At 46.6% G+C, this 27,115-nt stretch overlaps 1 long non-coding RNA gene across 4 annotated transcripts in view; it reads left to right on the forward strand.

The window, feature by feature from the left end:
- The first annotated feature begins 608 nt into the window (after positions 1 to 608).
- The window catches only part of LOC139185185 (uncharacterized), a 67,465-nt gene continuing 40,958 nt past the window's right edge, over positions 609 to 27,115 (forward strand). For 2 of the 4 annotated variants that reach the window (XR_011568705.1, XR_011568706.1), the window contains exon 1: positions 609 to 9,495. This is a non-coding gene — a long non-coding RNA (uncharacterized lncRNA). The other 2 variants (XR_011568708.1, XR_011568707.1) reach the window with 2 other exon arrangements.

The raw sequence follows: 27,115 nt of genomic DNA on the forward strand, positions 1-27,115 counted from the left end.
AGCAGCTTTGAGCTTGACAGACTCTCAGAGCACGCCACAAAGTCAGAGGGAAGTTGTGCAAACAGGTCTGAAGTCAGCCTGACAGCTTTTGGGGTGTGGGGTTCCTCTGTTTGAAGCTGGGCATTGCAGACAGAGCGTCAAGGCACCTGCAGCACTAAGAGAACTTTCTAGAGCTTTTCAGTCAAGCCAATCCCCTGAGGTACATGGACTTGAGGCAACCTCAGGTAGTGAAGACAGAGAGATAGGGTGTGAGGAGGCTATCACAGTCCAGCGAGGTGTGAGGAGAAAAGCCATCAACTCTGCCCTGGAGGCTCCAAAAAACTCTACCACAGACAGGACCTTTCAGCTGGGCCTTGAGCATAAAGAGGAGTCTGTTACAGGGTAACTGTTGAGAATGGGCTCCTTAGGCAGAAGGAGGAAAGTAAGGTAGAATCTCAAGAGGGATGACACAAAGCTTCACTAGTTAACATGAGCTTTTAAATCTCTTTCCTCATGTATTTCTATTTCCTGTTAAAAATGAGAAATGTATTCAGATTTATGCTAATTGCATACCCTGCACTCAGAATAGAAAAAGTCGTAGGCAGCGGCTGCAGAGCCATCACTGCTGTGGGAACTTCTTGCTGTGAGAGATAAGAGTCTGTGGCTTCCGAGGAAGAAATCTGGACCCCGGAGCCCTCCTTTCCTTCTGGGTCAGCCCCAGGCTGTGGACACATCACTGACCATGCAGTCACGTGGACGGGGGTTCAGCGCCTGACTCAGGTACTTGGGGCCTACATGACCTTGGTCAAGTCATTTTTGCCTCTCTCGGCTTTAGCTTTCAAAGCCTGAAATAGGGGTGCACATGTGCCCCCTGTCGCTCTGTCTCCCCAGGGCTGATTACTTGGTCTATCTGCCTCGTAGTTTGCCAGCTGGACTCCCAAGGCACATTCTAACTTGGTCTGGCAGAGGTCTGGCTGCATGCCCCAAAGCACAAGGTCGCTTTGATCCCTCTTTCACTCAGCTGCCAACACGTCTCTTAAATAAGCAAGAACAGGCAAGCACACCCATCTTCCCTCCTTGTTGCTCAAGTTTCCCGGTGACTTCTCCCTGATGGTCAACAGGCCCCACTCCGTCAGTGGGACTGGATTCTCACGTCCCTGGCTTCAGGGCAATGCGCAGACAGGATCTGTCTCCTTTTCGCCCCACGCCAAGTGGGGTAAAGCCCTCCTTTCTTTGGATCCAGAAGGCTTGGAAATGCCCAGGGCTTGGATTGGCATCCTGGCTTGGCTGTGATGCCTTGGGCCAGTTTACTAACATCTCTGAGCCTCCGTTTCCTAATCATCAAAATGGAGATGGCGGTATCCACCTGCCAGAATTATCATGAGGAAGATATTAAATGGGATGGTATATGCCAGGTGGCCGATTGTGACAACTATATATTTGCACTTTGTCCCTGGTTCCCACCACAGAACCCTTGGAACATTTTGGAGTGGCAAAAATGTTTTTAATAATACAGATGAGTATATATACAAAAACAGAGAAAACAAACTTACAGTCACCAAAGGGGACAGTGAAGTGGGGGAGAGACAAATCAGGAGTATGGGGTTATCAGATACAAACCACTATACATTGTAGGAGACGGAGAATAAAAGAAAGGCAGACCCCGGCAAGGGCCGCAAAAGAAGTTTATAATCAATTATTTATAATTGATAAATGTTAAACTTTATCAATAAGTTTATTGATAAACTGGATGCTATAAGGCATGAGACTCTTGGAACAAGTCCAGAGGAAACAGTTCATAACTTTGAAAACAAGATATGATCCTGGGGTCGGTTCCAAGCCCAGACTGTTTCTCAACTGGCGTCTCAGAGTCACAGGTTTTACGTATCTGGTGGAAAATCTATAGATAAGAATATTAGTCTTCGTTACCGATTTGTTATTGATTACTGTTTCCTAATTACTCAATGGTTATTGATCATTTTGTTCTTTGGCCCTGAAGGCCACGTGAGTTACAGTTTAACTCCCCGCATATTCTTTCATTCACGGCTGAAAGTATAATAAAGCTGGCTTGGATTCAGGCTCGGCACCTTCACCTTGGGCGGTGTTGGTCCCCTGATCCTCGCTTTTTTCTGAATTCTTGTGTCTCGTTTCTCATTCTCTTGCCGTATCGCACTTTCAGAAACCCTGCTTGTCGAGCTGGTCTCGACAATACATAAAAAAAGATAAGCAACAAGGATTTACTGTATGGCACAGGGAATTATACCCGTGCTCTACAGTTCAGTTCAGTTCAGTCGCTCAGTCGTGTCCCACTCTTTGCGACCCCATGGACTGCAGCACGCCAGGCCTCCCTGTCCATCACCAACTCCCAGAGTTTACCTTGTAATAATCTGTAATGGAATATAATGTGTAAAAAAAAAAAAAAAGCAAAACCCTAGTCATCATACTGTACATCTGAAACTAACATAATGTTGCAAATCAACTCTATTTCATTAACAAGGTTGTCTTTTATATGTAATGACTGCTGTCTTGGGGTGCCTAAATAGCTTCAGGAAGAGGCTGGTTGCTAAAAGACCAGAACGCGATTTAAAGGGTTTGAACATTCAGCTTCTCCCTTAACCTCTGGGGAAGGCTGACGGGCTGAAGACTGAGTTAATTACTAATGGCCAATAATTTAATGCCTGTGCAATGAGACCTCCATAAAATCCCCTGAACAGCAGAGTTCTGAGTGGGTGAACACATCGAGGAGCTTGGAGGGTAGAGTGTCCAGACAGACCGCAGAAGCCCCCGGCCCCTCCCTCAGCCCTTTTTCCATGGACCTTGTCCATCTGTCTGATCCTGAGGTGTATCTTTTTCAGGTGAGCTGGAACTAGTCAGTAAAGCACTTTCCTGAAGTCTATAAGCCTCTCAGGTGGTGCTAGTGGTAAAGAATCCGCCTGCCAATACGTGAGGTTAAGAGAGGGGGGTTCGATTCCTGGGCCAGGAAGATTCCCCAAAGGAGGAAATGGCAACCCACTCCAGTATTCTTGCCTGGGAAATCCCATGGACAGAGTCTGGCGGGCTATTGTGCATGGGGTCACAAAGAGTCAGACATGACTGAGCACATGGGCACAAGAGTTGTTCTGACAAATTCTCAAACTCGAGGAAGAGGTTGGGGGAGTCCCCCGAGTTTAGAGCCCAGCGCCCAGTAAACAGCAGCTATGCCCCTTCAAACTATGCTAGAGTCTTCTGAAATGCTTGTGCCTTTCAGAAGCACAAGCTGAGAATACTGATGAGTTTTGTACACTGCCTGGTTTATAAAGAACTTTCACTTGAGGTACCAAATTTGACAACAGATTTCTGCCCCCATTCTGTTACTTCAGGGGGCAGCCCCCCGGGTCCCTCCTGGACTCAGGAGAGGGTATCCTGGAGGGGCTGAGCACACAGGGTGACCAGGCAGGCGATAAGGAGTACATTGTCTGAGAATTGGACAATGACCTTATTATCACCTTATGGCTGTCATTCTAAATAATGTTTACTTCAGTTCAGTTCAGTCGCTCAGTCGTGTCCGACTCTTTGCGATCCCATGAATCGCAGCACGCCAGGCCTCCCTGTCCATCACCATCTTCCAAAGTTCACTCAGACTCATGTCCATCGAGTCAGTGATGTCACCCAGCCATCTCATCTTCTGTCGTCCCCTTTTCCTCCTGCTCCCAATCCCTCCCAGCATCAGAGTCTTTTCCCATGAGTCAACTCTTCGCATGAGGTGGCCAAAGTACTGGAGTTTCAGCTTTAGCATCATTCCTTCCAAAGAACACCCAGGACTGATCTCCTTCAGAATGGACTGGTTGGGTCTCCTTGCAGTCCAAGGGACTCTCAAGAGTCTTCTCCAACACCACAGTTCAAAAGCATCAATTCTTCGGCACTCAGCTTTCTTCACAGTCCAACTCTCACATCCATACATGACCACTGGAAAAACCATAGCCTTGACTAGACAGAGTTAGTGGTAAAATATTATTCCCTAAAAATACATTTGTTGATGTAAGTTCTAGGTACTTGGCTTTGTCCTTGTTAAGAGTTTTAATAATACATGTCGGCTTCCTATTAGCACATTTTTATTATATATTCTTTAAAAATGTATCATTCTACATGCAAATTAATTCTGAGAACTCCCCATACACTCAGGCTCAGCTTTAAGCTCTTGTTTGGAAAATAAGTTCATAACGATTTGGAATTGGTCAAGTTCACTTCGGGAGGGGTTAATGTTGCTGTGTATCCATTTTTGGGCATTAGATTTGAAATAAGTAAAAGCACAGTAACCCCAAAGACTAAGAAACTGAACTTGAGTTTCTTCAATTTCTTCATTCCAAGTGGCTACTTAGAGCTTATATTTATGTTTAAAATTTAAAACAGTGGAATGAAATACCAACTGTGAGGTGTAATATTTTCTTTTGATAGTGCAAATTTCAGCTTATACATGAAATATGTCAATTATGTTGAGGCAGTCCAAGCTCAGGCTGGAAAAGAATTTCCAGACGCAGAGTATTTTAGAAGAGAAAGAATTTATTGAGCACAAAGGGTAGTGAGGGCGCACTGCAGAGACAGCAGGCCGACTTCCTGACAGCCCAGGGAGGGCTGGCCCCTTTCATGGGCTGGCCGCCAGTCTTCATAGTCTCAAGACAAAGAAAACTCCTATGGGGAAGGGTGGCGTTAAGTCACTGGTCAGAGGTCTCTTGGTGCCCACCTTGCCTTATGCGGGGATGGGAGCTGGCTGGTTAGGGACAGGATGGTTCGTGTCAAACAAAATGGCTCATGGCAACGGATGCTATGGAGCTGGGCTTATTCTGGAAACATTGCCCTACGACCTCAGAATGCTGCTGCTGCTGCTAAGTAGCCTCAGTCATGTCTGACTCCTAGCGACCCCATGGACTGCAGCCCACCAGGCTTATCCACCCATGGGATTTTCCAGGCAAGAGTACTGGAGTGGGGTGCCATTGCCTTCCTGATGACCTCAGAATAGGGCTCCACAAATTTCACTTACAATATTATTTTATTTCAGATTATTATAACGGAATACGTCCCTCATAGAGAGGGAAAAAATGCGAAAACTGATCCACTCTGGGTGTCAAATACGGTAGGTGCACTCGTGCCCGGGAGCCAACTAGGCTGGGGTCAGGTCCTTGGGGGAGCTGGAGTGACCCCCGCCTTCCCACCTCAGAGCAGGACTGCCCAAGGGTCTGGGAGACTGAGCTGGTGTGTTGTGTGACCTGAAAGAGGCAGCAGCTGGGATGACAAATGAGAGCACAGGCTTTGGAATCAGAGGAGAAGTTTTATACAGCTGTGTGTCCTTGAGTGAGTTGCTGAACCTCTCTGAGCCTTTGTCATCATCTGTAAAATAAAGATGATCTAGCACCTACCTCCTGCTTTGATTGAGACCAAATTCCGCCTGGCCTGCCTTTGATGAACAGGGGTCAGTGGCCATTGCTCCTGATATGATTTCCATACACTGAGGGCAGGCAGGGAAGGGAAAGACAGGAAGGGAAGAGACTGTGAGCATGGGTATTTCCAGTATGATCTGCGGTGGCTTTTCCAGAAGAACAGAGGCTCTGTTTAAGGGCTCAGGTCCAAATACCAGAGTCTGGTTCCTCAAAAGAAGCTGGAAACGGGAAGTGAAATCCCTTATTTGAAAATGTTGGCTCAAATAATTTTAAAACACTGCTAGAGTCAAATAAAACATACTATGGACTGACTTTGATCCATGGCCCACTACTTGGCGGGTCCCCAAATACAACAAAGACGTTGTTCTGCTCTGAGAAACACCAATGAGACTCTTTCCCGTTATCCCGGGTGCCTGACCTCTGTCTTTGTCTCTCCTATTCTCTTTTTATCGGTCACTCTGTCAGCTGTTCTCTCTGAAAGATAAGGATTCTAAAAATGTAAACACAATACCATTATCACTTAATATCAATTAATACTTCATCAGATACTCACTGCATTGTCATTATTTCCTGTTGCCTCACATAGGTATACTTCACAATTAGTGTGTTTTCAAACCTTTTTTTTTTTTATCATGGCCCTCTTGTTTAAGACCTCCCCCCACCAATCACAACGCTTCCCATCTCGCTCCACGAAATTTGAATACCACAGATGAATTGTATATTTCTTTATATACTGCAGGCCTTTAGAGACCATATATCACTGTAATAGCTAAGATTTTTCCAGTCCCTAAAGACATGAGTGTTGCTCTCTTTGTGAGTGACTGCCTCTCTGTTCCTTCTTTAAAAACACGTGCTATGGGAATTCCCTGGAGGTTCAGTGGCTAAGACTTGGGCTTTCACTGTTGTGGGTGTGGTTTTGACCCCTGCTTTGGGATCTAAGATCCCACAAACCACATGGTGTGGCAAAACAAGCAAGCAACCAAACACAGCAGGAGAGCAGAAGCCACGCATGCTCTAATGGGCTTCGAGTATGGCATGGATCACACCATAACCATCGGACGATGAGCTATCCTAGAACCCGTCTAAGGCTTTCCTGCTCTCTCTCTCTCTGTGCTTTTAAAAGCAACTTTTTGTTTTCGAGGAAACATGCTCATTTTTCATGTTGCATCTCCTCACTCTGCCCCCCACCCCCCTCACCCCTGTCTCCCACTCCGTTTGCTGACTGCAGCCTGCTGGCATGAGTAACATGGTACTCAGCCTCCTGCATTTCCTGCTCCGTGCTGTCTGGATCCAGTTGAGGCTGAGTCAGTATGACAATTGATCCTTTTTCCTTTCTTTTGCAAGACGACTTCTCTTTTTAAATGAGCAGACACTGACGAGGAAGTCCTGGATCCATTAATTCATTAGAAATTTCTTTCCCTTTTAAGAATTTCTTGCCCTTTTAAGTAAATGTTTCTAAGAGTTACGCCTCAAAGGGCTGGAAATTTTAGCATTTCTTAAGGTTTCAGCAATACGTGAACTGTGAAATTCCAGATGTTCAAGCTGGCTTTAGAAAAGGCAGAGGAACCAGAGATCAAATTGCCAACATCTGCTAGATCATCGAAAAAGCAAGAGAGTTCCAGAAAAACATCTATTTCTGCTTTATTGACTATGCCAAAGACTTTGACTGTGTGGATCACAAGAAACTGTGGAAAATTCTTCAGGAGATGGGAATATCAGACCACCTCACCTGCCTCCTGAGAAATCTGTATGCAGCTCAGGAAGCAACAGTTAGAACTGGACATGGAACAACAGACTGGTTCCAAATAGGAAAAGGAGTTCATCAAGGCTGTATATTGTCACCCTGCTTATTTAACTTATATGCAGAGTACATCATGAGAAACGCTGGGCTGGAAGAAGCACAAGCTGGAATCAAGATTGCCAGGAGAAATATCAATCACCTCACATATGCAGATGACACCGCCCTTATGGCAGAAAGTGAAGAGGAACTAAAAAGCCTCTTGATGAAAGTGAAAGAGGAGAGTCAAAAAGTTGGCTTAAAGCTCAACATTCAGAAAATGAAGATTGTGGCGTCTGGTCCCATCACTTCATGGGAAATAGCTGGGGAAACAGTGGAAACAGTGACAGACTTTATTTTGGGGGGCTCCAAAATCACTGCAGGTGGTGACTGCAGCCATGAAATTAAAAGACGCTTACTCCTTGGAAGAAAAGTTATGACCAACCTAGATAGCATATTGAAAAGCAGAGACATTACTTTGCCAACAAAGGTCCATCTAGTCAAGGCTATGGTTTTTCCAGTAGTCATGTATGGATGTGAGAGTTGGACTGTGAAGAAAGCTGAGTACCAAAGAACTGATGCTTTTGAACTGTGGTGTTGGAGAAGACTCTTGAGAGTCCCTTGGACTGCAAGGAGATCCAACCAGTCCATTCTAAATGAGATCAGCCCTGGGATTTCTTTGGAAGGACTGATGCTAAAGCTGAAACTCCAATACTTTGGCCACCTCATGTGAAGAGTTGACTCATTGGAAAAGACTGATGCTGGGAGAGATTGGGGGCAGGAGGAGAAGGGGACGACAGAGGATGAGATGGCTGGATGGCATCACTGACTCGATGGACGTGAGTCTGAGTGAACTCTGGGAATTGGTGATGGACAAGGAGGCCTGGTGTGCTGCGATTCATGGGTTTGCAAAGAGTCGGACACGACTGATCGACTGAACTGAACTGAACTGAAGGGTTTATCCATTGCACTCTCTGCGAAAATATTTTAAACTTGTTTAAGGCACAAAATCTCTAGTTAAAAGCTCAGTTCTGGTGGCTTTTGCAAAGGAGTAAGAGAATATATACTTGAAATTCACACATTTCATAGCCTGCGACAAACACAAAGGGAAAGGATGACCGAACAGAAAAAGGTGGTCTTTCTGTTTTCTTCTCCTTCTTTCCTCTGTAAACAAGTGCTTTCTAAGCAGCTATTACAGGTCCTGGATCTGGTCTGAGGCGCTTGGGATCCGGCACTTGGGAAGGACTGAGCTAGGGAGATCATGTTTGCAGAATGGACCCACCCCTTCCCTGCAGCTCAGTCACAAATTGTGTTTTCTCTTGTCCTGAATTTTTCTGTGGCATGAACAACAGCAAAAGCACACCCTTGGCTGGGCCAGGGATGCTGGGGCACACGTTGGAAAGAGTCCAAGCTGGGGATTCTGGAGGAAAACACGTCTCCTCGGATGACTCAGGAAACCACACCCTGCCTCTGCCCCTGCTGCTCTGCAGGCGCTGGTCTGCACATGGCTCACCATCCCCTCTCCTGCCCTCTCCCACCATGTGGCTGAATTCAGCAGGATTAGGGACAGTGGTTCGTTGTGAGAAGCACTGGCAGTCCCTGGCTCCTGTCCACCTACGTTCCTCCCATGCAAATGTTCTCCAAAAGATAGCCAAGTGGCTGCTGGAGATGGTGTTTTGTCCTTATTTCCACCATCTCTAACTTCCCATCCCTTCCCCATCTCAGATGCTGGACGTCACATCTGGCGGGCAGGTGGACTCCATCTCAGCTCCAGACAAGAGCGGCTTTGACTCTGGTCCTGCCCTCTCCAGCTCCTGCCCTCTGTTTACCAGTCACTTCTCCTTAAAATAGGATGTGAGGTGGCTCCCACCCTAAGGGGAGGAGGCTGGAAAGGGTTTTACTGAGAAAACCCTCGAGACAGGAGCTTTCAGAGTATCTTCAAGGTATTTTCAGGTGGGGAGATGAAAAGTTCCTTGAAGAGCCAATGTAAGCTTGAAGGGAAGTATTCCAGCAAAGCTGGTTGCAGTGAAATTTTCACCCAAGGCCAGATTGTGCAGGGCTGGGCTTAGCCAAAGACCTGCTTGTAATGCTAATCAAGCAGAATCCTTGAAGAGTGGAAGGAGGAAATGTGGGAGACTCTGAGAGGGGCTAAGAACTGTGGTCTGGCTTCCTCCCTGAGCTGGTGTCTCTGGATATCTAGTGGGGGCTCAAAACCAACTCTTTGAACACTTGGAATTATCAGAAGATCAATCGAGATCACATATACGGAAGTGCTTTCGTCATCTGTAAAATGCTGCAGTCAAGGGCAGGATCTTTTTAATTAAGGTGAATTTTTATCTTGACCTTGAAGGGTAAGAGTGGAGTAAAGAAGGCAGGAAAGGATGAAAGTATTATATGTCAAGTGCTTTCAAAATGTGGATCTTGTTTAATTTCTACAGTCTTTAAGTAGGAATTCTTATTCCATGATTTATCAGACTCGGGAAATTCAGTTTTTAGTTTACACATTCCAGAAACATACTAGATTGGGTGCTAGAATGAAGAAAACTGCCCAGACAGTCCTCTCAGGCTGTTCTTTGTAGTCTCGTTCCATAAATGCTTACTGAGTGCTTGCTTCCCAGTCATCTGACAAATGAGGACAGTGGTGTGACACAGCCAAGTCCTCACCAGCTGGGTGACCTTGGCCACGTCCCTTTATCCTCCTGCACTTTCATTTCTTTATGTGTAAAAATGGGGATAATAAAATGGTCTTCCAAGTCTGCTGTGAGGAGTCCCTGAGACTCAGGCGCATAGTAGGGACTTAATAAAGCCAGCGATCAGGAGTTTTCCTTTACGGTATAGATCTGGGATTCTTCCCTGATTGATACACCCCCTAGGGGGGCATTTTGGAAATGGAGAGCAGCAATTTTTATTGTTCCAAGGATCGTGCATGCCGCTGGTGTGTCGGGAGGGGGCCAGGATGCCTGAGCCCTGTTCCGGCTGGGGCGGTCCTGCAGAGCAAGGCACAGGGAAGAAGTGTCTGCATCTCTCCAGGCTTTAAAACATCTCCCCAGGCTAAAGAACACAAACGCATTCAAGAATGCTTCAACAGTTTAAAGGACAAGTTTTTACAAGACGTTGCGTGAAATCCCAGTAATTTAGGAAAAAAGGGTTTTTACAGCTAGAGAGGCTTAAATAGAAGAAACATTCTGTCTTGAGATTATTGACCAATTCTCCCACTCAAGCACTAACCAGGCCCCCTCCAGCTTAGCTTCTGAGACCTGGTGCCTTCAGGGTGGTATGACTATAACCAGTTTCTCTCTTATATGCATCCAACTCATCTTCTACCATCGAGTTTACAACTCCATATTTACCAGTTGAAAAGGGCTTCCAACAGTCTGTAAAAGCAATCACTCCTCGCATCTTGTCAGAGATTGAGGACAAAGCTGTATTAAATGAGTGGCGCTATGTGACACGCAGAACTCTTGCTAAATTTCATAACTAAAAATTTCCAAAATATTCAAAATTCTGGCTATTCAAAACAATTTAATATTTTATTTTGTCCTAATGATAAGAGATTCGTGTTCTGAAAGTTACACATTAAATGTATTTATTTGGGGGTTGTTTATTGTTTTCCATTTTTATGATGATAGAGTTTTCAGTTGACCACACAGCCTTTCTAAAGCCTCTAGTGTTGTTGCTATTATTCGTTTTCTCCATCTAGATGCTACGTCCTGTCTTCCCTCCAAGGAAGTCCTTGAGCCTGGCTGTGTGCCTCAGGAGGTACTGAACTTTCAAGGCAGGAGATGTGTTTTCTGGGGTACTCTGGGCTGCCCTGTCATAGGTCACACCACAGGAATTATCTGGACACCACTCTTCTAGAGAAGGCCCAGCTTCTCCATGAGGCTGTTCTCCATTTGTCTTGACATAGTCACCAAATTTCAGTTCAGGTTATTTCCCTTTCTCTTATCACTTGTGAATTAGGTAGATCTATTTATACTAACCCTGATGCTGGTTTTTAATGTAGGGTCCACTCAGCCTCTGGCTCTTCATTTTCCTGGGCGTCTTATACCTTTTTGCATCAGGCATCATGCCTTGTTCTTCTTTAAGACAAATCAATACATTATATGAATAAATAGGAGTCAGAGTCTCACTGTCTGTCCCTTCACTACCTCATCTAATGCTGTCAGGCCAGACCACTGACATACTGAAATCTGTGCTATTGAATTATGAATTATTTTCCTTTACACTATGGGTGGGAGCTTTCATATATACATGCATATATATTAAAATCATGTATGTTGGCATGTTTTACTACCTAAAAACTTCAGGATAGTAAAGGGAACACTTCTTAAAAAAGACTTAAGGAAATTTAGCTTAAAAGAGAACTCTCCATAGCAGCATGGATATGCCAGTTACACAAATTTCAGATTCACTTTAAATATTTATTATAAAAAGGGAAGTCTCTTGTGTATGAGGGCTGGAAGCCTAGGACCTGGAAGATTCCAAATTACATCCAGTCTGTGGGACTGAAGACTCCTATCGTGGCCTGAGGTCTCCCCAGGTCAGGTCTCCTCCCTGCTCTGCCTGCTGCCCTCTCCTGCTTCACTCCACCTCCCACCCCCCCAACCCCTCAGGCTCCTCTTTGCTCATCCACAGAAAGGAGGGGCTTTCGAGACAGACCACGGGCCCTTCACATTTGGAACAAACAGATGCAGTCCGTCTCTGTCCTCTCACGAGGCTTGGTGAGTGGTTGGTAGGGTTACAGGCAGCTCTTTACATCATGCATCCTGCATCACTGTTTTGGTACACTTTGAAGTCCAATCCCAAAGAAAGGCAATGCCAAAGAATGCTCAAACTACTGCACAACTGCACTCATCTCACACGCTAGGAAGTAATGCTCAAAATTTTCCAAGCCAGGCTTCAACAGTATGTGAACTGTGAACTTCCAGATGTTCAAGTTGGATTTAGAAAAGGCAAAGGAACAAGAGATCAAATTGCCAACATCCGTTGGATCATTGAAAAAATGAGAGAGTTCCAGAAAAACGTCTACTTCCTTCTGCTTTATTGACTATGTCAAAGCCTTTGACTGTGTGGATAACAACAAACTGTGGAAAATTCTTCAAGAGATGGGAATACCAGACCACCTGACCTGCCTCCTGAGAAATCTGTATGCTGGTCAAGAAGCAACAGTTAGAACTAGACATGGAACAACAGACTGGTTCCAAATAGGAACAGGAGTACGTCAAGGTGGTATATTGTCACCCTGCTTATTTAACTTATATGCAGAATACATCACGTGAAATGCCGGGCTGGATGAAGCACAAGCTGGAGTCAAGATTGCTGGGAGAAATATCAATAACCTCAGATATGCAGATGACACCACCCTTATGGCAGCAAGTGAAGAAGAATTAAAGAGTCTCTTGATGAAACTGAAAGAGGAGAGTGAAAAAGTTGGCTTAAAAATCAACACTCAGAAAACTAAGATCATGGCATCTGGTCCCATCACTTCACGGCAAATAGAAGGGGAAACAGTAGAAACAGTGACTTTATTTTGGGGGGCTCCAAAATGACTGCAGATGGTGACTGCAGCCATGAAATTAAAAGACGCTTTCTCCTTGGAAGAAAAGTTATGAACAACCTAGACAGCATATTCAAAAGCAGAGACATTACTTTGCCAACAAAGGTCTGTCTAGTCAAAGCTATGGTTTTTCTAGTGGTCATGTATGGATGTGAGAGTTGGACTACAAGAAAGCTGAGTGCTGAAGAATTGATGCTTTTGAACTGTGGTGTTGGAGAAGACTCTTGAGAGTCCCTTGGACTGCAAGGAGATCCAACCAGTCCATCCTAAAGGAAATCAGTCCTGAATATTCATTGGAAGGACTGATGCTGAAGCTGGCTCCAGTACTTTGGCCACCTGATGTGAAGAACTGACTCATTTGAAAAGACTCTGATGTTGGGAAAGATTAAAGGCGGGATGAGAAGGGGACAACACATGATGAGATGGTTGGATGGCATCACTGACTTAATGGACATGAGTTTGAGTAAGCTCCAGGAGTTGATGATGGACAGGAAATCCTGGCATGCTACAGTCCATGGGGTTGCAAAGAGTTGAACATGACTGAGCGACTGAACTAAACTGAAGTCATAGAATGGCTGAGACAGGAAGGATGACTGCTGGGTGCTTCCCAACCATCAATGTTTGGAGGAACATTGTCCAGAGAATAGTACCACATCCTGCCTATGTCACCAAGAGGCTGTTACAAGCACAGAATCTAGATCTCAACTGCCCTGTACTCCCTACTGGGCAAACTAATCACTCTGTACCTCTGTTTTCTCCATCTGTAAACTAGGTATAATCATGGCACCTACCTTGTAGGATTATTATAAAACTTTGATGAATTCATCCATAAATAGTGAGTAAGCATTATAGAATTGCTGGATACCCATGGCTTAATTAACATTTTCTTGAGATCAATTCTCTTTAAAAAAAAAAAAAACTTATGTAGCTCCACTATAAGAAGTAGTTCTCCATAACAGCACAGATTGAATGTGCTAGTTATACATTTTTCACTTCTGAATAGACACACAACTATTACCGTGAATATTACACAACTATGCCAGTGTGCACTTCACACCCTGGGATGGCAGATAAATCTGGTCCCTCTGATGCCCACAGGGAAGGTCCATTTCGAGTCCTCAGCCCCCAGGGCCCAGGTGGGGCAGACACTCCTGAGTAGCTCTTGGGTAACTGACCTGACAATTGAGGTAACGCAGTCCTGGGGCTTGTACAGGGCACCTGCCTGCCTCCCCCTCCACTGCCTCTGGATTCATCACCACTCTGCTGCCAAGGCGCTGCCAGGGAGACTGGAATTCTTTTTTTGCTGAAATCATGTGTTTTGGAGTTATTTGGCTTGTCTCACACCCGCCTCTAGTGGGGGTGGCTGTGGAAATCACGCTCTGGCAGATAATTAAAATTTCAAGTGAGCGAGGAGCCAGGAGGCCCGCCTCTTCTTCATAGGAGATATAGTCATCAGCTAGAGGAGAGGGCCTAAGGGGGCTTGGGGCTTCAGCCTGGCCACCCTCCGCTCCACTTCTGCCTGCAGCCTGGTCTTGCCCCTGGAAAGGGGTGCTTCCTTCCCATCCAGCCTGCCCATGGCCCTTTCTGCCTCTCCTGATGAAAGCCCCTTGGTGGTTCTCAGGGCCTAACCAACGGTTCTTGAGTTGAGGTCCCCAGAGCAGCTGCAGCATCACCCAGGAACATGTTAAAACAGTAGATTCTTTTTTTTTAATATTCATTTATTTATTTGGCTTCACTGGGTCTTAGTTGTGGCACACGAGATCTTTAGTTGTGGCATGAGGGCTCTAGTTCCCTGACCAGGAATCGAACCCGGGCTCCATGCACTGGAAGTGAGGAGTCTTAGACACTGGACCACCAGGATAGTCCCCAAAAAGCAGATTCTTGACTCCATTCCAGTTCTATTGACTCAGAGACTCAGGGATGGTACTCAAAAATCTGTGTATATCAACCTCCCCAGATGATTCTGATGCTTGTTAAAGGAGGAGAACTCCTGCCCTAGACAATGTCCAGCCTCATCAGCTGAGCACGCAGGGCCCTTACGATCTGGCACTGGCTCTGCCTGCAGCATGACAGTGTCTCTAATCTGGACTCCAACCAGACTCGGGGGCAGCTTCTGGGCTGGCGTTTACTCTTGTCCTTGGGCAAGTCCCTTCAGCATCCTGGTGCCCTGCCTCTCTGCCTCTACTGTCACTTGCAGCAGTGCTTAGCCTTGAAACGGGATTGCAGTGAAATGTGGCTGGCTTGGGGCCTGATGCGGAGCGATTCAGTGACCACTGTTCATTGAATGACTGCTCTGTGCCTGGTGCTGTTTGAGTCACTGGGGTAAATCAATGCACAAAGCAAAGATCCCTGCCCTCATGGAGTGTATGTTCTACCCTGGGAAAATAAAGACCACAAGCAGAAAAATCCACCATAAATCAGGGAGGTCAGCAAAGGAGACCCTTGAGCGGGGACTTGAAGGAAGAAGGGCATCGCTTGTGGATACCTGGGGAGGACGGCCCTGAGACACAGACACCCAGTGAGAGCAGGGGCCCTCGGAAGGGGCAGGGGCACAGCTGGCTGCTGCAGCAACAGGTGCGAGGAGAGGGAGCCTGGCACAGAAGGTGTCAGAAAGGGCACAGGCCCAGATTTCATGGGCCTGCGTACTCAGATGCTCGGTCTTCTTTGTGACTTAGCGACCCCATGGACTGTAGCCCGCCAGGCTCCTCCGTCCATGGGGTTCTTCAAGCAAGAATACTGGAGCGGGCTGCCACTTCCTGCTCCAGGGGATCTTCCCGACCCCCAGGGATGGAATCCACTTCTCTTATGTCTCCTGCATTGGCACATGGGTTGTTTACCAGGTAGCGCCACCTGGGAAGCCGTTTGTGGGCCTGGTAGGGCTACAATTAGAACTAAGAGTTTTCTCTGCGTGCAAGGGGAACTCTTGGGAATTTAGTTTTAAGCCGAAAAATGACCTCAATCAGACTTATACAGGCAGACCTCCTTTTATTGCACTTTGCTTTTTGGTGTGCTTCCCAGATGCTAAGTGTTTTACAAGTTGAAGGTCTGTGGCAAACGTGCGGTGAGCAAGTCTCTTGACACCATTTTTCTGACAGCGTTTGCTACTTCCTGACCCTGTCTCACATTTTGGTAATTCTCGAAATATTTCAGACTTTTTCTTTGTTATTACATTTATATTGGTGACCTGTGATCTTTGATTTCACATTGCAAAAAGATTAGGACTCGCTGGAGACTCAGATGATGATTAGTGTTTTTTTAGTAATAAGGTACTTTTCATTAAGGTATGCACTTTGCTTTTTTAGACATATGCACACTTAATAGACTTCAGGCAAGAATACTGGAGTGGGCTGCCATTTCCCTCTCCAGGGAATCTTCCCAACCAGCGATCGAACCCAGGCCTCCTGCGTTGCAGGTGGAGTCTTTACCGTCTGAGCCACCAGGGAAGCCCAATCAGGGTAGTGCAAACACAACTTTTCTATGCACCAGGAAACCTTTTAAAAAGTTCATGTGACTCACTTTATTGACATACTTGCTTTGTTGTGCCGTCTGGAGCCCAGCCGGAGACATCTCTGAGGCCTGGCTGTGTTTGAAAAGACTCACCGTGGTCACCGTGTGGAATGAGTGCTGTGTAGGTTCCAGGGCAGTGGCAGGCGGGCGCCTTAGGCACTGCTGAAGATTCAAGTCAAAGATGGTGGCCCTAGGGCAAGAAGTCGTGGGACCCTGCATTGGTTTCGGGCGAAGCACTAGGATTCTCTGACAGCTGGATCCAAGGAAAGTGACCAGCAGTAGGAAGTCAGGGATGGCTCCAAGGTCGTGGTTGAGCTGATGGAAGATGGGGGTGAGTGCAAAGGGAGCCAGAGAAGGCTGTGAACGGGGTTTTGAGGGAAGATCTGAGCTACGGTTAGACAGATTGAGTTTGTCTACTAGGTTGTCAGGTGGAGCTGTTGAGTAGACATTTAGAAAAAGAGGTCAGAGTTCAGCAAAGTGTTTGAAAGATGTGAACTTTGGAGTTGAAAGACACCGAGACATTAAAGCCTTCAGGCTGACAGCTCCACAGGAAGGAATATTGGGATAAAAGAAGCTGAGCCCTGGGCACCAGGGACGTTCAGAAGAGGGAAGGGAGAGCAAAGGAGGCTGAGAGGAGAGACCAAGGTAAGGGGACCGGGAGAGCAGAGCATGGCGGGAAGTGGGGAATGCACAAAGCCCATCTGTCAAGGGGCAGATAGAGGAGGGGGAGTGTGGATCTGGCCATGTAGACGGTGGTGACCGTGACAGAGCAGCTGGCAGAGGGCTGGGGCAAAAGCCTGACCACAGTGGGTTTAAGGTGAAGGGAAGAGGACGGAAACCACAAACGTAGATAGCGGGTCCCTCGTGACCCTCACAGCAAAGAGGAAACAGAGAAGAGAGGTAGCTAGAGGTGGCGAGATAGGGTGCAGGCGGTGAGATCTAGGTAAAAAGTGGACATGAAAGTGAATGTCATTCAGTCATGTCCAACTCTTTGTGACCCCTGGGACTATACAGTTCATGGAATTCTCGAGGCCAGAATACTGGAAAGGGTAGCCTTTCCCTTCTCATGGGGATCTTCCCAACCCAGTGATCAAACCCAGGTCTCCCACATTACAGTTGAGCCACAAAGGAAGCCCAAGAATACTGGAGTGGGTAGCCTTTCCCTTCTCCTGGGGCTCTTCCCAACCGAGGTATTGAACCAGGGTCTCCTGCCTTGCAGGCAGATTCTTTACCAACTGCTCTCAGGGAAACCATGAGATCTGGGTACCATGTGGGTATTTGCAAACCAGACATTCAGAGTTAGTGGTGATGGCACCCAGGGGAGGCAAGCGCTATGGCGGGGGTGTGTGTGAGTGGCCAGGGGCAGGGAGGAGGAAGCTCACTCTCACATCTCCATCAGCAGCTAACCGTCTCCTCACCTCATACCCCTTGCACAGTCCCAGTAAAAACACTGGGCCAGCTCTGCAAACACAACAAATTCAGGAAATTTAGGGCAGAAGCTGGTCATGGCCACTTTTAACAGCTCCTCAGGTGATGGCTCAGAGGATAAAGGATCCACCTGCAGTGCAGATTCCTTCCCTGGGTTGGGAAGATCCCCTGGAGTGGTAATGGCAACCCATTCCAGTGTTCTTGCCTGGAAAACTCTATGGACAGAGGAGCCTGGCAGGCTGTAGTCCATGGGGTTGCAAACAGCTGGACATGACAGCACAGTTGTCTTGGATCAGGTGATTCTATGAGTACCCCCATTAATCTAGAACCTTCTCTGCCTGCTAAACTCCTGCTTCTTCAAAATCCAGTTCAGCTGAGAAACTTCTGTAGGTATTTTTGAAGCAGGAAAGTCAAGAGCCCAGATGAAGGGGTTAGGGGAGGGTGCCCCTGGGAAGACACGTGGCATTCTCTATTCTTCAGTAGCCAGGGACGCTCGGAAAATGATTGTTGTTAGGTTTAGAAACTGTGTCTGGGAGACCCTTTGGGGTTTTCTGATTCTGTAGGATCTGTGCCCTTCATGGTCTTTGATTGAGTTATTTTATATCTCTGTAAGCTGTAGAAAACAGACAGTAAAGCAAATGATTCTTGTCCACATCGATGCAAGTGAATTTTGCTGTGGAGGCGCAATTGATTTCTGTCACAGAGAAGGCGGATTTGCATCCACTGACAAATTCATGGCAGCATTCCTGATTGCCAATTCAAGTCTGCTCCTTGGATTCTCCTTGAGCCTGTTTTGATATCTTCCTTGTTCCCTTGTGATTAATCAACTAAATCATATCTTTGACACAAATTCATTTTGCATTTGTATGAAAGTCATGATTTTGCCTGTTAAAAAGTGATCCTTTAACACTTGTTTAATTTGAAAATGATGGCTAGTGGTGATAAGTAAGGAATGGGGGTGGGAATAGAGAGACAGCAAAGAAAGTATGTTTGGGTTCCAAGGGATAAAATCTTATCCAAACTAGTCCAACTAAAGGGAGTTGTACTAGAAAGATCTAGGGTCCTCTTATGAAACCCAAGAGTAAGCAGAATGGCCAGGACTCATCTAAATTAGGAAGAGGGTAGGGGATTAAGTTTGGCTGCATATAACCGAGATAAAATACATGAGAAATATAAGAGAAGTATAGAGTTCAGAAGCTCAGATCTAGCATGACAACTTCTCAATGTCATAAAAAACTCAGACTGCTACTTTTCTGCTCTGTCATCCTTAGCATGCTTCCAACTGCAAAGTCACCTCAGTGTCTAATATGATCTTTGAAGCTCCAGCCAGTATTTTTGTATTCCAAGCATCTGGAGTGAGGAAGAGAAGGATTCCTTTTTAAGGAAACTTCCAGCAAGACCCACATAACGCTTCTATTGACCACACAAGATTTCAATTGGCCAGAAGTGAGTCAATGACCACACCTAAATAAGATACTCACACTGTGGTTTGTAGATGGAGTTTGGCTACTCTTGACAATTTGGAATGTTTAAAAAACATGAGCAGATATTTAAATACTATAAGATTTGACATTTCTGGCCTCTCTTTAAAAAAGACAAACTCAGAACGTCTGACAACCCCCTTTTTTTAAAGCCCAGTTTGCTCCCCCGCTTCTGGTTACTTGTAGGCTGTGTGACTTTGAACTCCAGCTTTTCTGAGGGAGGAGTTGATGGGCCCAGATCTCCTGGAACAATATACACTCCTGGCCCAGCCATGCCGGCCACTGGGAGAAGGGGTTGGCAGCCATGGCCGTCAGGCGGTTCTCAAGGTCAGGTTTGGTGCAGTCGGTCTGTTGCATATGAGACTTCATCTTCATTGGCACCCTGGGGAGTGTTGTCAGACAGCCCTAAGCTGCCAGAGCTTTAAGCTACTCTTTTCTGAATATTACTGAATGCCACAGCTATTGCACTTCAAACCCCATTTTACCAGTGTTTCTCTCAACGTGTGGCACAGAGATTTCCTGGGGAATGTGTTTAAACTGTCCACTCCTAGGCCTGGTTCCAGAACAGCAGAATGAAGCTCTCTAGGTGGGACCAAGGACTCTACATTTCAGCAGTCTCTCCAGGGCCTTCTGAACACTTCAATTTGGGAGTGAGGGCATTACACAAGCCCCGCAGTTAGGAGTGGGAGCCTGAGTCTGCTCCCCTGGGCTGTCCAGGGGAGGCAGAGAGTGAGCAGAAGCTCTTTCATCAGGAGGCTGCTGGCCCCTACAGGGCTCTCTATCAAAGGCAGTTGGAGGCCACTGGGCATCTCCTGCTACAGGGTTAACCCTGGGCTGCACAGAGGGGTCCTCTCTTAACTGTCTATTTCACTTAGCAGCGGGGAAGGGGAGGAACAGACAGCGAGCCTGGGGAAGAGAGTGGTCATGCCAGCTTCCCCTCCTCCCTTCCATCCCAGGCCGAGCTCACTCTCTGAGGCTGTTTCCTCCCCGTTATGTGGCAGTTATTATCATAATGGGTGACCCCGGTTTCATGCTGTCTAAATGCTATCAGTTTTCATGGTATCTATCCCTCCTGCTTCTGCGATCATCACTTTCCTTTGCTGGGCGTGCTTTCCACAGGCGCAGTGCTCCAGGGTGGCCTAATGAGAGCCTGAATTGAGGACTTTGTTGGAAACCATGGGGGAAAGGGGACATTCTTCTCCCTGGCTGGGAGTTGTGGGGATGTCGCCTGGGCCAACTTGTCCCTTCAAAGGGCAGTTCTGCCTGGGAAGGGCGCCAGCGTGGGGGAAAGCAGGCCTGAGAGAAAAGAGGCCGAGGAAGCGTCAGATGACATCCTGTAAGCCCCCGCCTCAAAGCCAGGCCCACTCCAGTGTGACCGTGCCAACGGATTCCTGTCTCCTGCTAAAGTTAACCTGAGCTGATTTCCTCTTGTGGAGGGAGTGACAGAGGGCCCCATACAAGCAGCAGCTGCCAAGTCTGAAACCTGCATTTGCTGCTGAATGCAGCATGGCTGCCACACACTGAGTGCTTGGACACTGCTTTGGATCTCCTTTGGCTTTTTATAATTTGTACTCGATATTAGCTCTTTTATTATTTCACTCCTTACTGCTCTACCGGTGGTAACAGCTGGCAGAGTTAAATGCGTGTGCAGGAAAAAGCTTTCATGTCAGTGACAACGCTTTCCTAATCGGCTGCCTCGAGTGCTGGGTTAGGAAATCAGTGGGAAACAGTGCGGGGTTTGATTAGCAATGTCTGCCATGGAGGCTGCACTCCACTGTGGGTGTGCATCTTACATTCTCACCGTGTGTGAATTATTCCTTTTTTTGGTGTCAGTTGTTCCAAATCAATAAAAGGGAATTTTAGTGGTTGTGTCCCCCGTGATTTCTCAAGTTGGGGCCACTTCTCAGCCCAGTTCAGAAACTGGAGCGTGGGAAGATTTATGGCCAGAGGTGACCGAGAGAATTTGCAAAGGACTTGGGGGCGATGGCCAGAAGTCGCATTTAGTGTCTGCCACTTGCTGGGTGATTCTGGGCAATCACTTTCCCTCCCCCAGCACCAGAGACTGAACCTGCAGTGAGAGGAACTTGAACCAGGAGGACTGGAGAGGTCTCTTTACTTGTGGGCAAGAGGCATTCCTGGTGCTGTCTTGCCTCCAGTCTTGATGCTCTGGTGACATTTACCCAGATGTCACTCTCCAAACACACTGCTTTGCCTCTGTCCCTTGGAGGACATTTGTCTCTGTGAAATGCTACCCTGATGCGCTCCTCATCATCCCTCAGCACCCTGCTCAAACATCCCTTCCTCCTCCTTGTTGTCCTCAGATAGAGGGGCTAGGAGCCTCTACTTGGCTCGCTGTGCTGTGAGTGGCCAGAAGGCAGGTCCAGGTCTGTTTCAGCTCGCACTCCAGAGCATGGCCTGTGACCTGGCACAGAGCTAGTGTTCAGACAAGGTTTGTTAAATAAATTAGCAAATGACCTCTTTTCAGAGGCATGAAGCTGCTGTGAAATTAAGGGAAAGGCAAGAATCCCCAGGAATCACATACTTTCTATAATTTTTCTCCCACCCTCTCCTCCCTTCTTTAGAATTTTTCTTTAGAATCTCCCTTAGAATTTCCAAAAAGAAAGGGCCTGTGACAGCACTGTCGTCACCTTTGCAGGAGAAAGTCCTGACTCATGGGATTGGCCTGGGCGGGCCAGGGCTCGTGTGGGAAGCCTCTGTCCTCACCTCCAAAGGCTGTGCAGCCAGGACTCTCCAAAGACTCCATCAGAGTCACTGTTTACATGCTAAAGCCTGTTTTTCTCTGAACTTCCTGCAAATTGAACTGGATGTGCTAAATACATAATGAATCTGCTAAACTCTTTAATGAACTTGCAGTACTTATTGATTTCCTCGTTGATTACACATAATTTGCTGAACTGATTTGGCTGTGTGACTTGAAAGGCATTTGGGAGAGATCTCTGCAATTTGTCACTCCATGTGCCCCAGACTTTAAAATGAATACAGAATGATACATTAAAAGAAATCCCAGGGTTGCGATCCCAATTATCTTCAGTGGATGGTAACACATTCAGGGCAGCAATTTTTAAAACTGAATTCTGATTATATGCCAGGCCCTGTGTGAGCTGCTGGGGTTTCCCTGATGAATAGGAGTGCGTTTCTGATCTTGGTGTGCTTATGGTCTATGCGGTGGGGGTGGGGGGTAGACTGATGGGCCTTCAGGTGCTTACAATTTAGAGAGTGGGAGCACAGAGGAGGGGCATGTAAATTCACTTGTGAAGGTCAAGGGCAACTTCAGAGAGAATTTGATCTTTGAGCTGTCTCTTAAAAATTGTGCAGGAGTTTCCAGACATGCCAGGTAGAGTAGACGTCTGCTGCTCTTGTCTGCCCATCTTCCCTCCTGCCTTCTTTGATCATAACATCCAGGTATTCTTTGAGAACTCACCTCCTGCATGTCACCTCCCATGAAGTCCTAGAGGAACCCGGTGTATGGCCCACCCGCAGCCCACAGCCAAGATGTGGGTCCTCCAGACCTTACTCCTGAAACTCCATTTCCCAAAGTATCTTATAAGGACAGAAGGCAGCTGGAACCAAGTCATCCCAAGATGGTCCTTGAATTTCTACTCCTGAGATTCAGCCCTACCTGGATTGTCTCCTTCTCAAATCTCAGTCTCTGAGCTGCTCAATAGCCAGGCTTGGTTTCTGCAGTTCATAATCAAAAGGCCCTAAGTGACAAACCCGGTGTCAAGGGCCCTTGCCTCCACTCACTCTGGGGAAGAATTTCTCCTTCCTTTCTGGCAAGACCATGAGCCCACAGCTATGCCTCTTGTCAGGGATATGTGCCCATGACATATCTTCATCTCCAGCTCTGAGTTGTCCACTGAGCTGGGAACTTGACTGTCCAACTGCTCCACTAACATGGCCACTGGGATACACACAAAGCACCGATCCCTCCATCTCCACTGCCCTGCCCCCTAAACAACCACTTCCTCCCCATCTAAGAAAATGACACCACATCCACCTCTGAGTTCAGCCAGTTGTCATCTGTCTCCTTGGCTTGCTTTCTGCCTGCCCAGCCCCATCCGCCTGCCAGTCATCCTGGATCTACACTCCTTCCCTCACAAGTTCCATATGGACCCATCCTTTTCTTTCTGCATTGATTCCTTTCTATATCAGGACATTCTCTCCCATGGATCCTGTAATAGCTTCTTAAATTCAGTCTTAGAGTCCTCAATCCTATATGCCCTTCTGCTTAACTACCTTCCAAGGCATCTTATTGTGGTTGAGATGCAATTCAAATCTCCCACTGTGATCTTTTGGCACATCTTGCTCCCTTTAAAGGAGAAGGCAATGGCACCCCACTCCAGTACTCTTGCCTGGAGAATCCCATAGATGGAGAAGCCTGGTAGGCTGGGGTCCATGGGGTCGTGAAGAGTCTGACACGACTGAGCGACTTCGCTTTCATTTTCACTTTCACCCATTGGAGAAGGAAATGGCAACCCACTCCATTGGAGAATCCCAGGGACAGAGAAATCTGGTGGGCTGCCGTCTATGGGGTCATACAGAGTCGTACACAACTGAAGCGACTTAGCATGCATGCATGCATTGAAGAAGGAAATGGCAACCTACTCCAGTGTTCTTGCCTGGAGAATCCCAGGGACAGTGGAGCCTGGTAGGCTGCCGTCTATGGGGTCACACAGAGTCGGACACGACTGAAGCGACTTAGCAGCAGCAGCAGCAGCTCCACTTAAGGCCCTTCCCGTATCCCTGTGCTCACTTCCTCCTCCTCCTCCCTCATATCCAGCCTGCAGCTGACTGGTCTTCCTGTTCCTGGTACTCACGGAGCATCTCTGGGGCTTTGTGCTGGTGGGTCTCTCTGTCTGGGTGTGTTTACCCCCCATTTTTACCTGGCGGCAGCTTCTCGTCACTCTGAATCAGGGTCTCTGCTCAAAGGTCCTCTCCTTTGAAGTCCACGTTGGTCACACCAGCATCTCCCGCCCCCTGCAACTGCTCCAAGCAGATCCATACAGCTTTGTTTTTTGTATTGCACATTTTGCTGTTAGATATTGTCTGGTTCCTTTGTTCACTTGTGTGGTATCCATCTTCCCTACTGGAATGGGGGCTCCCACAGAGCAATCTCTTGACTCTTTGGCCACTTCTGCATCATTGTAATGCTGCACATAGTGTGTGCTTAAATATTTCTGCCACTCAAGCACAGGAGCGAGTGAGTGAACAGAAGAATGGAGAGCACATGTCTCAGTGCTATATTTGCACCCGCTGTCTCTCCTGCTAGTCCTTGAGGACAAGGACTAGGTCTGTTTTGACTCTCAGTATCCCCAGCACCCCAAAAATAGCTGGCACACAGTAGGTATTCTATGAATGTGTGTTTAAAGGATGCAGAAGTAAATGGCATTTGTGGCAGAGGGAACAAGAGAGGGAAAAATATGGAGGGTTACTTAGTTTATGGCAAGCGGATTTACATGCTCTCTTCTTGGATAGAGCACTGAACACAGCTATTTTTGGAGCAGGAATGTGTGCAGGCACACTCATGCAGTGCTTCAGGGAAAGGGTTAAGAGTGGAGTTTCATCTGATAAAATCTTTGCAGTGAACTCTCCCTTCCCATCTAAAGCAATGCAATGGAAATTACTTCCAAGCATCAGAGTTCACAGGGAAAAAAATTGGGAAAAAAATGGTAGGAGGGGATGTTGAAATTTTGATAAACGTCCAGACTTTGTATGACCATGGGTTAAAAGGGGCTTGATGTTCACCTAGGAGTTCTCAAATGTTAGCAAACATTAGAATGGGGATCTTATTTTTTTGGTAATAACTAAATTTCCCTCTTTTTCTTTCTTTCACTGAAGTATAGTTGATTCACAATGTTGTGTTCATTTAAAGTGTACAGAAAAGTGCTTCGGTTACACACACACACACACACACACATATATATATTAGATTCTTTTCCATTATAGGTTATTACAAGATATTGAATATAGTTCCCTGTGCTATACAGTGGGTCCTTGTCACTTGTCTATTTTATGTATAATGGTATGTATCTGTTAATCCCAAACTCCTAGTTTATCCTTCCCCCACTTTGGTAAAGAACCCCCCTACAAAGGCAGGAGATGTAAAAGATGTGGGTTCGATCCCTGGGTTGGGAAGATCCCCTGGAGGAGGGCATGGAAATCCACTCCAGTATTCTTGTCTGGAGAATCCCCATGAGGAGCCTGGTGGGCTACAGTCCATAGGGTCACAGAGCCAGACATGACTGAAGCAATGTAACCCACAAACATACACCTCTTTGGTAAGCATGTTTGTTTTCTATGTCTGTAAGTCTCTTTATGTTTTTAAAATAAGTTCATTTATATCATTTTTATAGATTCCACAAGTGATTGACATCATATAATATAATGCCATTTGCAGCAACATGGTTGTGTATATGTATCTATATCTATATATATGTATATATGTATACATACAGTGGAATATTACTCAACCATATATATATATATGTGTGTGTGTGCATATATATTCACATATAGATACATATGTTATATCTTCTTTATCCATAGAATGGAGATTTTGCAAAAGGGGAAGATTCCTGGGGCCCATACCCAGAGGTTCTTGTTCTGTAGATCTGGGCTAACGTTTCAGTCTGTGAATCTGGATAATGGCATTCACACTCTGGTGATTTTTACACAGGTAGTCATCAACCCCTAGGCCAGAGAAACCCTGAACTGAACCAAACCCTATTTGATGTCTTGAAATCTCTCTGTAGCATCCCCTCTGGATGCCCGTCTTTCTATCTGTGATACCCTGGATGGAAACGCACTGTCTTTGGATGTCTAAGACTGTAAGGAAGTTTTATTTCATGTGTGTAGAATGCCATTTGAAGCAGAAGGTATGGCATACACAAAAGCTTTTAAGAAGGAAAGTTGCTAAAGGGTGGTGTAAAGTAGATGGAGCCTTGGATGACAGGGAGTTGTGCAAAGCCTGAACGCTAACATTGCAGGTTGAAGCCAGATCAGGAAGGCCTTGAATGCCAAAATGGTGGGGTTTGGACATTATTATCAGACACTGGGGACCCGTTGAAGAGTTTTTATCAGAGAACACCAGTGCTGGTGGGGTTTGATTGCTATTTGGCATGGCTCAGTCTATTCTAAAGGAAATCAGTCCTGGGTGTTCTTTGGAAGGAATGATGCTAAAGCTGAAACTCCACTACTTTGGCCACCTCATGCGAAGAGTTGACTCACTGGAAAAGACTCTGATGCTGGGAGGGATTGGGGGCAGGAAGAGAAGGGGACGACAGAGGATGAGATGGCTGGATGGCATCACTGACTCGATGGATGTGAATTTGAGTGAACTCCGGGAGTTGGTGATGGACAGGGAGGCCTGGCGTGCTGCGATTCATAGGGTGGCAAAGAGTCGGACATGACTGAGCGACTGAACTGAACTGAAAACAGTATCCAGTTTTTTTCTCTCCCCTTCTCTTGGCTATGCTTTATTATCAGATCTAATGTCACAAGATGGTTACAGCAGTTCCAGCCCTTCCACCTTCTCTCTAATCCTTCTCTAGGCAGGAGGAGGCACAGCATATTTTTTAAATTCACAGAAATGGACTAAAGGCATTTCATGGGCTCTAAGCAGGTCAGGTCCCCATCTCTAACCCAATCACCATATTAAGCAAATATAGCATTGTGATTGGCCAGGCTCAAGTCACATGTCTATGGAGGGGACAGGGTCAACTCTACTGGAAACACAGGGATTGCCTATGGAGGATGGGTGGTCCCCCAGAAGGAGATCTAATGAGTCAATTTAGAATGATTTATTCAATGTCTGCAGAGAACTGCTCTACTCTTTAGCTGTGTCTTGGTGTTGGGTGAGGTGGAAGCCCCTTTGTGGCTCAGGGAACCAGGGCCAGGGAGTGGGAGGGTGTCAGGTGGAGAAGGCGGAGTGGCAGAGGATGAAAGTTTTGAA

This window comes from Bos indicus, chromosome 10 (assembly GCF_029378745.1).
Source record: "Bos indicus isolate NIAB-ARS_2022 breed Sahiwal x Tharparkar chromosome 10, NIAB-ARS_B.indTharparkar_mat_pri_1.0, whole genome shotgun sequence".
In the NCBI taxonomy this organism is placed as follows: domain Eukaryota; kingdom Metazoa; phylum Chordata; class Mammalia; order Artiodactyla; family Bovidae; genus Bos; species Bos indicus.